Source organism: Arachis hypogaea, chromosome 18, assembly GCF_003086295.3.
Source record: "Arachis hypogaea cultivar Tifrunner chromosome 18, arahy.Tifrunner.gnm2.J5K5, whole genome shotgun sequence".
NCBI classification, from domain to species: Eukaryota; Viridiplantae; Streptophyta; class Magnoliopsida; order Fabales; family Fabaceae; genus Arachis; species Arachis hypogaea.
Window position 1 is genome coordinate 122,645,806 of NC_092053.1, and position 16,677 is coordinate 122,662,482.

General features: G+C 35.2%; 1 long non-coding RNA gene across 1 annotated transcript; it reads left to right on the forward strand.

Moving 5' to 3' along the window:
- Positions 1–6,039: 6,039 nt before the first annotated feature.
- On the forward strand, positions 6,040–8,457 carry LOC112771803 (uncharacterized). Its single transcript, XR_003187207.2, has 3 exons — positions 6,040–6,360; positions 6,485–6,642; positions 8,177–8,457. It is a non-coding gene; the product is annotated as an uncharacterized lncRNA (long non-coding RNA).
- The last annotated feature ends 8,220 nt before the right edge of the window (positions 8,458–16,677 follow it).

Below are 16,677 nucleotides of genomic sequence, written 5' to 3' on the forward strand. Positions count from 1 at the left end.
TTACTTCTGTAAACCCTAGTAGCTAGTTTATTATAAATAGGACCTTTTACTATTGTATTAAAAATCTTCGGATCATCTTTGGACGCCTAGTTCTTAGATCATGGGGGCTGGCCATTCGGCCATGCCTGGACCTTTCACTTATGTATTTTTAACGGTAGAGTTTCTACACTCCATAGATTAAGGTGTGGAGCTCTGCTGTTCCTCAAAGATTAATGCAAAGTACTACTGTTTCTCTATTCAGTTCATCTTATTTCGCTTCTAAGATATTCATTTGCACTTCAACCTGAATGTGATGAACGTGACAATCATCATCATTCCTTATGAACGCGTGCCTGACAACCACTTCCGTTCTACCTTAGATTGAATGAGTATCTCTTAGATCTCTTAATCAGAATCTTTGTGGCATAAGCTAGATTGATGGCGGCATTCATGAGAGTCCGAAAAGTCTAAACCTTGTCTGTAGTATTCCGAGTAGGACTCTGGGATTGAATGACTGTGACGAACTTCAAACTCGCGATTGCTGGGCGTAGTGACAGACGCAAAAGGAGGGTGAATCCTATTCCAGCATGATCGAGAACCTCAGATGATTAGTCGTGCTGTGACAGAGCATTTGGACCATTTTCACAAGAGGATGGGATGTAGCCATTGACAACGGTGATGCCCTTACATAAAGCCAGCCATGGAAAGGAGTAGGATTGATTGGATGAAGGCAGCAGGAAAGCAGAGGTTCAGAGGAACGAAAGCATCTCTATGCGCTTATCTGAAATTCTCACCAATGATTTACATAAGTATTTCTATCCTTATTTTATTATATATTTTTGAAAACTCCATAATTATTTTATATCCTCCTGACTGAGATTTACAAGGTGACCATAGCTTGCTTCAAGCCGACAATCTCCGTGGGATCGACCCTTACTCACGTAAGGTTTATTACTTGGACGACCCAGTGCACTTGCTGGTTAGTTGTATCGAAGTTGTGACAAATTATGAATTGAGATTAGAGCACCAAGTTTTTGGAGCCATTACCAGAGATCACAATTTCATGCACCAGCTGACCTCCTCGTCATTGATATACTCCTTAGCCACGCACTAGATCTCCTGCATTGTCCAGACTGGCTTTGTGGTAAGGTGCTTCCTGAAGTCCTCATTCAGAAGCTCATTCGTCAAACATAAACTCGCCACCGAGTCCGTCAAACCGTCAATTTCCAGGCACTCGTCGTTGAAACGATCCAAATATTTCCTAGTCGGCTCCCCGGCTCTTTGGGTCACCCCTAGAAAATTGATCGGGTGCTTGGCTTTCGCGATCCTGGTTGTGAATTGAGCCAGGAAGGCATGGCTGATGTCGGAGAATTGGGTCACCGAGCCCTGCGGGAGGTTATTGAACCACCGTATTGCAGGTCCCGCCAGGGTGACCGGGAAGGCGCGACACCTTACCTCATCTCCTACTCCTTCTAAGTTCATCCTGGCCTCGAAGGCCGTTAGGTGCTCCAGGGGGTCCTGCGTTCCATCATACCTCATGTCCGTTGGCTTGTCAAAATATTTTGGCAGCCGGACCTCGAGTATGGAGCAGTGGAATGGGGTGGCTCCTATTATCATGGGTCCCCGGGTATTCGTTCTCCCATCGTCGTTCTCCCGACGAGCGTCTTCGTCCCTCCGGTTCGTCGTACGCCGCCCTTCACGTCTGGCGTAAATGACAGGGTCGTGACGTCTTCTCGCGCGCCCTCTCTCCCCGGTGCTTTCTGACTCGACCTGGGGGCTAGGTGTGCGCCGGGAGCGGCTCCTGGAGCGAGAACGGGAGTGACTCTGTTCTGGGGTGCGCTGGTCGCGTTCTCTGTCCGCTAACCGGCGCTCTAAGTCTTGCATTCTATGGCGTAGCTCTTGCATTACTCTGGCGTGGTTGTCTCCGGTCCCCCCAAAGGGGCGTCTCTCATGTGATTGGGCTGCGTCCCTCGGGGGTGATCTCGGATGTTGTCGGGTTTCCGTCCCGGCGATGTCGCCTCCGGGTACGGCCTCGCGGCCTGTCTCCGTTTCGACTAGCACGAAGTCCATGGACGAGTCCCCACAGACGGCGCCAATGTTCGGTAAGTCGGTTACCGGTCAGTTCGGGTGAAGATCCTGGGAGATGGTAGGGGCTCGTCAGGTCGTGGACTGTCGGCCAGAGATGTGCGAGGTCCCGAGTACTCCACGTAAGAAAAGAGGGGGTGCCACCTGCAAAGACACTCTGACGCTCTTGTCAGTAAATGTGCAGGCGGAGAGGGTGATGTGATTTATGACGTACCTTGGGGGAAGGGTAGGTCCTTCCCCATATATACTATGTTAGAGGTGGGCCCCGCTAGGGCAGGCCCACCTTTTCCAAGGCCTCTCATGCACAGCTGTGGAAAAGCCGTCAGGGACGCGTGTCCAGGACGCGTGTCCGGGTCAGCAGAGAAGCACTTTGCCCACGACCGCTCGGGTCGGGTAGTGCTCGGGTCGGGCCAGCCCGTAATTGGTTTGGGCCATGCCGTAACATAACTAATGTTAACTTTATCCATTTTTTAAAAAAATAAATTATTTTTTAAAAAAATACCTATTAACAAAAATTTTATTTTTTATTATTAAATTTTGCTTAAAAGAAATTATTCTTTTAATGATTAAATTGTATTTTAAAAAAAATTAATAATTATATTATTTTTTTTAAATATCCTTCAATAATTTTTTAATTATTAAATTATAATTTTACCAAAATTTTTGTTAACAATTTTTTTATATTTTACTATTAATTTTCGATATTTATATATATTATTTTAACATTAGATAAAAAATTTTAGTAATATTATTTTTCAATATCAATATATATTAGTTGTTATACATATTAATAGTAGTAAGATTTTTTATTTAATGTTAAAATAATATATATTGATATAAAAAAATTAATAATAAAATATAAAAATAATTGTTAACAAAAATTTTGGTAAAATCACGATTTAATATTTAAAAAATTATTGAAGGTAGATATCTTAGAAAATAATAATTTAATTATTAATTTTTTAAAAGTATTTTGATAAAAATACAATTTAGTCAATAAAAAATAATTTATTAAAGGGTATTTTGATAAGCAAAATTTAATGATAAAAAATAAAATTTTTGTTAATGGTATTTTTTAAAAAAAATAATTTATTTTTTCTTAAAAAATAGATAAAGTTAATATTAGTTAACACAAAAATTTAAAACGGATTAAAGATGAAATTTTTTAAAAGTTAGAAGGGAGAGGAATGTACATTTATAAAATAGAGGGGGAGTGTCATTTTAGCATCTCGTAGGAAAGAGGAGTGAAATTTTCTCAAAAATTAATTGTCATATCTTTGTTATTAAAATTATAATAAATAATAATTGAATCTCTTTTACTATTAAAAAAAAGGATATTATTCGCATAAGTAATATATCAAAAAATGTCTAGCTTTTATTGTAACAACACATAAGTTATCCTTTTCTAATAGCTCACCAAATCAAACTTTAATTACGGAAAAATTATACTAACCATATTTCATATATATATATATTTTTTTTTACCAAAGATAGGAGACTCAAACTCGCAACCTCTTAATTGAGTATAGGGAGATTATGTCATTTGAGCTATAACTCATTGGCATATTTCATATATACTTAAATAAATTATCTAAAAATTAATATGTTGTGATATAAGCATTGCAGATATAAAAGAGAAGATCAATGGCCAAACTCTTTAAAACAGATTTGATTAGAATGCTGATTTGAGGAACGGATTACTCACACTCATGGGGTTTTCTTGTAAGCAACGGATTTATAGAGTTTTATGTTTACCCTGGGTGTGTGTAGTTCAAGTATTACTTTGTTATAAAGATTTCATTTTCATGGGAATCAAATATACCCAAGAAAAATGTGGAAATTGAAATGATGGGACTTTGATTTCCTGAAATCAAACTTGCTTGAAAATAGTTTTTCAAACTTTGAACCAAACATAGGCATATGATATTCCCATTTTAAAATTTCTAGGAATTATTTATAATTCCCCAAACCACACACACTATTAAGAAAAATTGGCTCTCTTTCTATCCAGAAGAAGGTGCCATTATAATCACCGATGGTGATGAAACTCGGGTTAATTCATGCACACTTCTGCATGCCTCCCCATTTTTCTTTTCTTTAATTTCCTCTAATCATTTTAAAATAATTAGATTAATTAATAATTCTATAAGAGAACAATTGAGTATACACCCCTATTGATCCTTGTGTTATTATTAGTAATAATTCTACTTATGTTGTTCAACATGCACTTGGAACAAGATGAGAAGGGATTAGAGTTCTCTGTAAATTTTTCTTTAATATACTAGCCTTCATGTCCATTTCATAAAATGTCCTACAAAAAAGAGACCTCAGTATTATAAGTTCCCCCAAGAGGAATTGTGATTCATGCCCTGTGATTCATGCCCATCAAAGTTTTCAGTGTTCACTTGTTACTAAATAAAATTAAATATGTACTTTAGAGTTGACGAAATTGCCATACTGACTCCTTGCTCGTTTTTAGTTAATTTGGTTCTTTAAATGGGACCTTTTCTATAAATATCAAAACCTGGCATAATATATGTGAATATAATAATTTGGTTATACTAATAATAATAGTGTTTCAAAGAGTTGCATAAATAGAAGAACATGATAGATCAAGGATCTTCAATGTAACATAATAACAATCCCTCATAACAATATGAAGAGTGATATAGTCAAGACAAATTTAACAAACAAGTCTCAACTATCCTATATAGCCTAATTTAAAGTTCTTCACCTAAACTACTGCACTCCGTTTACGATTGCAGGTATCGTTGTGCCCACATAGCCAAGTGCCACGCATTCTTTTTCTCAGGAGACATTTAACTATAAGGATATTCATTCTCCTCTGATATTTTATTCAGGTCATACGATAGCATGGAAGCCTTCCGTCCAGCAGATTCAGTCTCCTCATAACTATAGGAGGAGACAACATCCTCTTTCTCCATTGAATCTAGAACCACCTCCCCCAGTTCTTCGGATGTCTCTTGAATATTGGATCGAGATAACCCTGAGAGTTACATATCACAACCAAACAAGCCCAGAATACGAGGAATTAGTGTGTGAACATAATCTTATGACAATAACAAGCAAGAAGTTATGTCTTGCTTACGTCCCTATAGTCGTTCAAGTCCATATTTTATGAGTTTGAATTCCTTCCGTGCTGCAATATCCAGTTCACCGACAAGACTACACAAAATACCAAGAGTAATATACAAATACTGTTTATAGGAATCTTAATTTTATTATAATAATAATAATAAATCCACACAAAGACCATTCCAAATTAACATAGACCTTTCAATTACATATCCTTAATCTTTGATTCAGGTTTTAGTTGTGTAATGAAGAGAAAAATGACCTATACAAATAGTTAGATCGTCTAACATTATCTTCTAACACCATGTGAAATTTAATTTAATACTATTGAAATAATCATTTCTCTCATGCTGCCTGTTCCCTCGAATTCTGACTTGACACATGCCAATATAATGATACAAAATAGCAACACAGCGTATAACCTGATACATTGAAATCCCTTACAATATATGAATTTCAAATTTAATCCAAGATTCAACATCTAAAAAATTAGAAGGTTGGTGACTCTATTAAAGAACAACTACATATTATTCAGACTAGCAAGCATATTAGAATGCAAGAGGACTTATTGAAATATTACTGAATGAGAATCTCTGTAAACAAGAGCGACTACATTAGCTATATACAGAAACTTTGTAAACCCCGGTTAAATTAGTAGATAATTATTCAATAAATTAGTTTTTAATAAGGAGGATTAGAAATGTGAATATTATATCAAATTAGGATAGAGCTCATCGAAACGAGAATTTTGACACTAATTTTGAGAAAATCGGTCCAAGATTGGACCGAATAGGCCAAACCAGTTGAACCGAATCCAAACCGGACCATCGGTCCAACCGGACCGACCTATTAAATGAACCCACGCATTGCATCTCCCTCATTTCAACAACGTGACGTTGAAAGCTTGCGTCCAGGGAGAAGAAGAAAAGGGTCCGAACCCTCGTTCCAAGTTCAAGGCGCCGTAACTTCCCGATCCGAGCTCCGATCGTCACACCGTTTGCGACCACGCGTCCACCGCGTCGAGCTTTACATTTCTACCGGAACAATTTCATAGATAAGCCCTTAAATATTCTCAGCCACTCTTTTCCCTCAATTTTCGAGTTTTGAGAAGGGGTATTGAATTTCTTTGATTTTTGATGTTTTAGGATCCATTTAACTTGAGAAAAACGTTCACTCTTGCTTATGTGAAGCTTGGGTAAGGTGAGGATACGATAATTCTATTTTATTTTCATTGAATTTGAGCTTTGAGTATTAAATTGGATATATATATATATATATATATATATATATATATATATATATATATGTTATGAATGTGTATTAGGTTATGAATAAATAATTGGAGCTTGGAATTGTGGATATTGGAACTTGGAGGAAGCTGAGCCTAGTGTTTATTGAATTCTGGAAGGGCTGTGTTTGTTTTGGAAGAGCTGTGTTTATTATAATTAAAGTGCCTTAATCGTTACGTGGTAATCGGCCAAGGTATGGTTTAGGTTTCTTACATTTAATATATAATGTTCTGTGAAAACTTAGGCTAGATGACCATAGGATAAGTTGGAATGCAGGTGTATATTTAATGTTTAGTAATGGGTTGATGAATATGCTTGGTTTGGTTTGGTGATTTGTTTGTAAGATAATATTGGTTGCTAGTTGGATCTTTGAAAGGATATGTGATTGAATTGTTGATTATATGGCTATATTTTGGTTTGGTTGAATGATGATTGATGGAAAGACATGGAGCTTGTTGAGGATTATTGTTGGAAATTTGGACTGGTGGTAATAGGTTTGAAAATAATTAGAATGGAAATTTTGAATGAAAAATGAGGTATTTTGTGTTAAAAGCCTAGGATTTGTGAACTATGATTTTTAGTTGAATTTTAGTCATTGGATTTGAATATTGTATGAGTATAATTGTTGATCTGAGGTATATTTATTGTGGTGATTGTTATGATGATGAGGAAGGGTATGTTGAATTGGAAAGAATGCAGGTTTGGACCTGAAAAGGGTGGCAAAGTCCGAGTTTTAGAGGAGATGCTGCCGAAATTTTATAAAAATTAGAGATTTTATTTATATGATTATTTAAAAAGATTTAGATTTAAAGGTTATATGGATTGATTTTGAGTTATTAAGAAAATGAGCATGTTTTAAGTTTGATTCATTTAGAAAAGACTGAATTATGTTTTGAATTGGAAAAATTGATGGACGGAATGGGAGGTGTGATAATGAAGGATAAGGATTGAATATGATTGATGTATGATGATGAATGAGATGTGATTGAAAATGATGTGGATGTTGATGAATTATAATTGAATTATTTATATGGCTTATGAATTTGAATGATCTGAGATACGAGGTTCCCTGGATTAAGTGTCGTGGCTTGCCACCACGTGTACCAGGTTGAAAACTCGATACTCTGTTGACCCTACGACGTAAGTGTGACCGGGCACTATATAAATTCCTGGGAATGTTACCCCCATTGAGCAATATTGATTATTTGAGATAAAGCTATGCATAGACTCTTGGGGATGCACGTCGGGGGACAGTCTAAGGACAATTCAGACTTGTCGGGTTGGCTGGATAACCGACAGATGAGCCTCATCAGCCATAGGACAGGCATGCATCATATGCATATTACTTGAGCTACTTGCTTGTGCTTTAATTGGGTATGCCTATATGTACTTGCCATGCTAAATGTGTATTTGTTACCTGCAGTAATTGTAACCTTCTTGTGTTTGCCTTTATCTGTCTATTTGTTTGTGAAAATGCATGATGGAACTGGAGATATGGAAGAATGGCAGTATGGGACTTAGATTTAAGGTTAAGTTAAGTTAGGTTTAAATATCCTTAGTAAACCACCTTTTATGGCTTCTGTTTAATACTTTAAGCTCTATAATCTGAGTGTCGGCGTTCTAGGATTGCCTCTGGCATTTCCAAGACCTTATATATTATGTGTGTGGCACCTTTACCATACTGAGAACCTCCGGTTCTCATTCCATACTACGTTGTTGTTTTTCAGATGCAGGTCGAGAGGCTTTTCGTTAGGCGTCTGGACTCTTGAAGCGAAGTGGTTACTGAGTTATTTTGTTATGCTGTGTTGTATATATATATGTACTTAGCTTTCTCTCCGCATAACTTGTTCTTTTTTATCCTCTTAGAGGTTGATGGAGAGGCAGGATTGTGTATATGTACTTTTGGGTTTTGGATATGTATGTATATATGTGTAAATATTCTCTGGCCAGTCTTGACTTTGCAGGCTGAGTTAGGAGCTTGTTATTTTGTATCTTTGGCACTCTATTCCTACTTCTGTTATCATATGTTCAATAGTTATGGTTTCCTTAGCACGCAAGTTAACTCGTTCCTTGAGCGTTGCACTTTTATTTCGTGATTTTTGTTTCCTCTATTCTTCAAGGCTCCAAGCATATTATAATTCTTCTGCTATTATATGTACTCATTTTATTTTAGAAGTCGTAATACCACACCACCTCTGTTTTACGACTTAAGCGTAAAGCTTAGTGTGGTAGGGTGTTACAAACTTAGTGTGATAGAATCTGCTAAGAAGGTATAGTTAAGAGCTGAAGAAGATATATTCAATGTAAAAATACCAAAGAACATATCTAACAAAGTGTGAAAGGGTTCTATAACACTATTACTTATTAGGTTTGGAGGATATTGAGAAGGGAAGAAAGTTACACGAGAGTTTTCACATCACATGCAAACACTGCAGATTAAAGATAGCCATTTTGAGTGTCTTATGGTTCATTTAAGCCACAAGCCAAGTTTTTCCTTCAAAGAAAATTTTAGGAAGAGATTCTCGAAACCACAATTTTTCCTTGCATTAGATTTTACATCATTGATCATAAACATCTAGAAAAAATAAAAATAGAAATCACGCAGCATCTTAATTATCTAGTAGTCTCTATAATTTCTAACAGGACATCAGGTTTAAATTACATGAATATAAAAACCAAATGAAAAGAAATTTATTTATATATATGTATGGACTACTATATGCTCCTTATCGAAAATAAAGAACAGTTATATACGACATACATAGATAAATACAAGAGTAAACACATGAATATTTACCTTCACTTCATCAAGTATTTTCTGTGAGAACCACATGTCCGTACTTGTTGTAAACTTAAATCCAAACTTAGCGATGTACCTTTGGTCCCATTGAAGCAATTCCTAAAATTTTAACATAATTGACTAAAATCTTTGTCAGAGTTCATCCAAAATTATGAAAAGGACGTCAAAATTTTAAGGGCAGCAGCAATCAAACCTTCATCATTGTAGCAGGCGCATGACCAATGGCTCGAGTGAGGTGTCTGTGTCCAGACAAGGCATCCAGCCATGATTGTATACGGGACTCATTGAACCACAGTTGCCTTACAAAGGATGTTGCGTGGTCCAACGAAGAGAATAGAGATGCATTTATCATCTTCTCTACGAACCAGCGGCTTCTACCAAAAGGAAGTCTTGGCTCTCCAATTTTCCTTAAAGGCCACAGACATAGAAAGAATGTACAAGGAAAATATAAAAATATGATTGCAAGAAGAATTGTGGGGGAGGTTACAGCATTGTGAAAAACCAGTTATTTACAAGAGCTTTTTATGAGAGAATAAGTTTTTTATGAATTGGCAGCCTCATCACAATCTTCAACGCCGTCGTCGGTGGATTCTTCTAAATCACCATCTCTTGTCAACCGCAGGCCTTCGACATCAAATTCAGGCAAGCTAGTCATACAAGGCTGGGGATGAAGGTCGACATCACACTGTTCATAATCTTCACCCATGTCAAACAAATCTCTTGGCTTCACATGGACTACTACACTCCATCCGTTATCAACCTCATCATCCACGTAGAACACAAGACGTGCCTCAGATGCTAAGATGTATGGCTCGTCGTCTTTTCGATCACCGGTGTGAATCGGATTGGCAAAGTTTACACAGGTGTGGCCCAAAACGTCTTGTCGTATGCCTCTGCCCGAGGTGGTGTCTGCCCAAAGACACTTGAACAAAACTACCGTGAATTGACCACTGTAGTTTAGCTCAATGATGTCTACTAATCTCTTGTAATACGAGACACCACCAACAGCAACATTGCTATCCCGCTTGCTTGCATAGCTTCTAGTATCTGAAGTGACATAAACCCCGCTGTTTTGTGTTTTCATCCTTTCTTCCCTCGACATGGTTCTAAATTTAAATCCATTGACGTTGTAAGCCTTGAAGCGTCTAGCCTGAGCAATGGGACCACATGCAAGCCACTGCAACTCATTCGAATGATTGGTGCTTCCAAGTGGGACCTAGCATGGAACAATTAGACGCACTATAGCATCAAAGGGTAGTGGGATCCTGAGATATAAAGGATTACCTCATGCCTGAACTAGTTGGAGAATTCCCTGTGCACAACACTATCTATGTAAGATTGTGACCTTGTCCTATTCCGTAGCTTTCTCTTTGTGATGGCTCTGAAGTCACTATGCACACAAAAAGTTGATTCTAGGTCAATACTCTCAATACCATATTGGCTCACTTCATACTTTTGGAGCTCACACTCTATACTTACTCTAAGAATTTCTCTATAGCAATGCAATTGACCAGTACATGCCGATGTGCTTGGAGGTTTTCGGTTGCTGTTAGAGAAAAAAATGAAGTAGCTCCAACGGCCTTGCCGACCTCTGAAAACATGCTGGCAATCTCGCCAGGCGCAGCTTCGTTCGGCCGATCATCGACGCGTGTCGGTCGGTTGAGCCTAGTCTCGACATTATCTAGGTACCTTGAACAGAATGTGAGAATCTTCTCGGATAAGTATTCCTCTGCAATTGAGCCTTCCGGTTGTGTCCTATTACGCACGTACTGCTTGAGACGACATAGGTACCTTCGAGAACATAACAAGTAAACTTCTTGGTCCAGGTTATCTTAATAGACCTGGTCGAAAATGCTTGTTTACATGATTACCTTTCAATTGGGTACATCCACTGGTAATGCACTGGAGCTATTTATTAGAGATATAATTATTCATGTATTTTATATTAGTTTAAATTTTTAATAAAAGTGATCATAATATAATATTAGAGCTTATCTAATTCATTGTTATTGGGAGAGTTTATAAATAAAAAGCATCTCTCATCTTTTGAACTAACTTAATCTTAATTTGAATATGATATCGGAATTTATTTGATCTAATATTTTTGGATTATTTACCTACAAATATTCACGTTTCATACGATTATTATTTTGACCATAAAAAAAGTGTATTACAAATCTCATATCTATTGATAATAAAATCTTTATAAAATTTATAAATAATTTCTTATCCTGTAAACTAATTTTTAAATTAAGTTGCATTCATTCAATCTCAATTTTAATAATGCGGGTATGATAAAACATCTCACGTGAAAGATATACCATACTCATTACTCAACTCTTTCAAGGTGGAGTCATAACTACAATATGACATATATAAGATGATTATTAGATATTTCAAAAATTAGTGTTCCAGTAGTTTTAATTAGGATTAAGTATGGTTTTGGTCCTAAAGATTTTCAGCCAGAATCGAAACCGTCCCTTATCTAATTTTCAATTTAGAATCATCCTTAACGTTTTTTTCGTATTAAAATCGTCCTTTTTATTTTTTTTGAACTAAAATACCCTCACTACTACCAACACAATTACCTCCTCCTCCACCACCACCACCAACACCAACACCACCGCCACAACCTCCACCAACAGCACCACCAGCACCAATACCACCACCAACGCCGCCGCCGTCTCCCTCCGCCCTTTCCCCTTCCTCCTCCCCATCCCTGCCTCCCCTTGCCCCAACCCCCACCCCCACCCCGCGTCCCCTCCCCCTCCCCGTCTCCCCTTCCCCCAACCCCCCACCTCCACCTCCACCTCCAAGAATAACAGCATAAGCAGAAAATCAACAAATCAACACAAATTTAACACAAGCAGAAACAGAAAGCAACAAATCAACACAAATCCAAATCAACAAATTCAAGCACAAAGCCAAATCAACAGAGAAGCACAAAGCCAAATCAGGAATTCAAAGCACAAAGAAGCAGATGCAGAAGGCGAATCGTGGGCGACGGAGCGACGACGGCTGGGTAGATCGGTGGTGGCAGGAGCATGCATGAACGGCGGCGACACACTCCACGGCTGGGTAGATCGGCAGCTCGGGCTCCCCTTCCCGGCGACGCACTCCACGGTGGCGGTAGAAAGATACATGAAGGGAAGGCGGCGATGTCTTCCTCTAATCATGGTTCCGGCGGCGGCTCGTGGGCGGACCGGCGATGGTGGCGGCGGCTATAGCGATGGACTCCTCCCCTCCCTCCCGCGTTTCCTTTCCTACCACCCCTCCCCACCCCCAACGCGTTTCCTTTCCCCCCACCCCCACCCCAACACATTTCCTTTGTCCCCCTCCCCCAAAACGCGTTTTTTTTTTTTTTTTTAATAGGGGTAGTTTGAATTAAATTAAAAATTTTATTTAAAAGGACGATTTTAATACGAAAAAAAATGTTAAGAATGATTCTAAATAAAAAATTAGATGAGGGATAGTTTCGATTCTGACTGAAAATCTTTGAAACCAAAACCATACTTAACCCCTTTTAGTTATTAATGACCAAAATCACTGAACCATCCATATACTTAGAATACTTGATGATTTTTCTATGATATATAAATACGTGATCTCTGCTTTATATCATGAGTGACACTATGCTGTGGTTAGCATGCCCAGAAAATGTAACTGCTGAAAATTGATCTTTGGATGGTGATAAAATCTTTCGTGGAAGTTGATTGTGCTGCAGGGTGAGAATGAATGATTGCGCTCCCATATAATAGGGAGAAACAGTGCTTTCTGGATTAAAGAAAAGTGATGTATTCTAAGAACAAATTAAGTCATTTATTACATATTATTTATTATTTAACATGTCAATAATAGGTGTTATAAAAACCTGTTATAAAAAAACTATTCATAATTATTAGAATTCATATTAATGGGCCTAATAAATTGTTGACATTTCAGATAAATATAATAGATGACATAAAAATAAAATAAGAGCTTAATTTTGATGTACTGACAGTATAAAATATTTTACACAGTCGTGTAATCATATCCGTTTTTTTGAATGACTATTCATACGATGAATATAAAAAATAATTATTTTTACTGATATATCATTAGGTAATTAAATGTATATATAAAATTATTTTATGCTGATAATATATTAAAATTAAATTCTAAAAATAAATGAATTAATTATTATCTTTTAAATCACAAAAAAATCTCTTTTAGGTTCAATTCATTTGCATGTTCAATTGATTTCTTCTGTTCATCTATTTATTCCCGATCCATTCCCATTTTCCAATTCCCGTCAAACCTGTCATCATTGCAAAAACCATTTTAATCTTTTTATAAAATAATTCCTGAATACATTTTTAACAAAAACAAGTCATATCATTTGAAAATCATAATATAAAAGAACATGATAAACCATATCGATCTCATTATTGGGAAAAATTTTAAAACGATGTGGGGTGTAGTATAATAGTTGAAGAGTGACGAATCTTGAAGTCAGCCACCACAAAAATACAAATCTTAACTTCTATAATATTATCATCTACAACAAAAATTAGTTTTAGTGATAAATTTTTAACAACAATAATATAATAGTCACTGAATAGCTTATTTAACTTATATTTAGTGATAATTATATATTACCGTTATTATTATATTTTACAATGATAATTATATACATTTTACCGATAACGGTATAATTACTATTAAAATTTTTTAACAATAAAACATAAGACTGCTGATATCTAATTACCAATAAATATAGGGTTAATGTTCAAATTCGTCCCTGAAAGATCACGCGATCTTCATTTTCGTCCCCGAATGATTTTTTTAATTAAATTAGTCCCTGAAAGATAAACTGTTAGTCAAATTAGTTCTTCCGTCAATTGGATGATGACGTGTCACGTTAAGTGCCACGTGGCACGCCACGTGACAGGTCAGTGCCACGTGTCACTTGACATACAAAAAAGCTTTTTATTAGTCAAAATAGTCCTTGAAAGTCTAGACGTAAGTCATTTTCATCCCTCAAATTTTAAAAATTAGTCAAACTAGTCCTTATATAATTTTTTATAATATTATATTTATAATATTTTTTATACTACTAATTTTAATATTATTTTTTAAACCTTAATAAACAAAATTCTCTTTACATAAAATAATAAAAATAATTAAATTTTTATAAAGTTATTTTGTCATTTATATTTTAAAATTTTACATTTTCAAATTGTAATTTTTTATGTGAATTTTTTTTATTTAAATGAGTTTATCAAATTATTGTTGATTATATATTTAAAAATTTAATATTTTAAATTTTGTTAAATAATATAGTAATTATTTTAAATTTTAAATCTTTTAAATTTTTTAAAATTATAACTTTTATTATTATTTAATTTATATAGTAAAATTCAATAATTGAAAAACTGGTTTATGGAATCACTTTTTGAATCTTAATATTCTAATATAATTTTTTAAATATTTCATTTAAAACAAAAGGAATTTTATTTTAATACGAAGCATATCTATTTATATAATGTACTAGTGCGGAGTAGCCTGTGTTATGCATAGGTATAATATTTCTTATTTCATTTTATCTCATTGATTTGTGAAATTAAAAGAAAAATTATATAATCTATCTCAAACATATGAAACACACAAAAATTTATTATGTTGTTTGCACGTATTACGCTTAAGAAGCAATTCGTTTATAATAATAATAATAATAATAATTAACCAACAAATTTTTAATATTTTGTAAAGTTTGGAATTGAAGCAAAATTTGTGGATCTTCTTGAATTTTGACTCTAAGTATCACTACCATTACATCCTATATTACATCCTATATATAAGTAATATCGTAATGGAAAAAAAATATGTAGTAGAAAAAAATAGTGGTATAATTTTGTTTAGGTTAATAAATACATACATTTCAATTTTGAGTATATATATATATATATATATATATATATATATATATATATATATATATATATATATATATATTCCAGCAAAATGTAGTAATGTAAGAAAAAGATTTTACAATAGAAAAGAATAAGAGAGATTTTGAGAAGAATTAAAGGAGAGAGATACTTTTATGAAGAAAAATAAAAAATTTATATAAGGACTAGTTTGACTAATTTTTAAAATTTGAGGGATGAAAATGACTTATGTCTGGACTTTCAAGGACTATTTTGACTAATAAAAAACTTTTTTATATGTCAAGTGACACGTGGCATACCACGTGTCACTGACCTGTCACGTGGCGTGCCACGTGTTACTGACCTGCCACGTGGCGTGTCACGTCATCATGCCACATGGCACTTAACATGACACGTCATCATCCAATTGACGGAAGGACTAATTTGACTAACAGTTTATCTTTCAGGGACTAATTTGATTAAAAAAATCATTCGAGGACGATAATGAAGATCGCGTGATCTTTCAGGGACGAATTTGAACATTAACCCAATAAATATATTAACAACTATTTTTATTATCACAAAAAATAAAATAAATAATCACTAAAAATGATTTTCTAGTAATATAATAACAAAGACTACGATTCTTATTTTCACCAAAACCTTAGAACAATTATGTTTATTATTGTTATTGTACAATGTTGTTTTTAAATGTGTATTATTTTTATTGTTAAAGTTAAAACAAATTAAAATTTTGAATTTTTTTGTCGTGTTAATGAAAATAAATATACGAAAAAGAAATATTTAGCATAAAAAAATCATAATCATAAGGGAAATTTACTTAAATAAATTAAGTGGAAAAAGAATTTATCCAATTACACATTTTTAAATAACAAGACGCAAATGTATTTTTTTTATAATTCTATATAGTAATCGCTACTGATAGTAGTGGATTAGGGGAGAACGTAAATTGCTGCTGGCAGCTGCGGTTTATGTGTATTGGTGACATAACAGAAACCGCTAAAGGCAGCAGTAGTTTCTGTGGAACGTGGTTTGGCCATAAACCGCTACAGGCAGTAGCGATTTATGTATATTGGATATTGAACGTAAACTGCTGGAGACAGTAGCGATTTACGTGAAGTGTATGTGTGTCTATAAAAACCGTGGTATGCAGCTGCGGATTCCTCATTTGTGTGGATTTTGGGTTTGGATAGAGAGAGAAAATTCTAGAGAGAGGGATGAGCACTTGGAGAGCGGATTTGGGGTTTTTGAGCACTGACCTTCAGTTGGAGATCATGGCAAACGAACAGAGCTTGTACCAGCTGAACGGTGTTGCCCATACTGTCGGTGCCATTACCGACGAGGTTAGCTTTATTTTATTTATCTGAGCATTAACATTTGTTAAATAGGTTATAGAATATAGGATATAGAAGCTAGAATATTAATGTAACCCCTATAGTTAAGTATTAGACTGTGCTAGTTAGAATGTAGAATGTAGTAGGGGTGTATGTACAAAAAC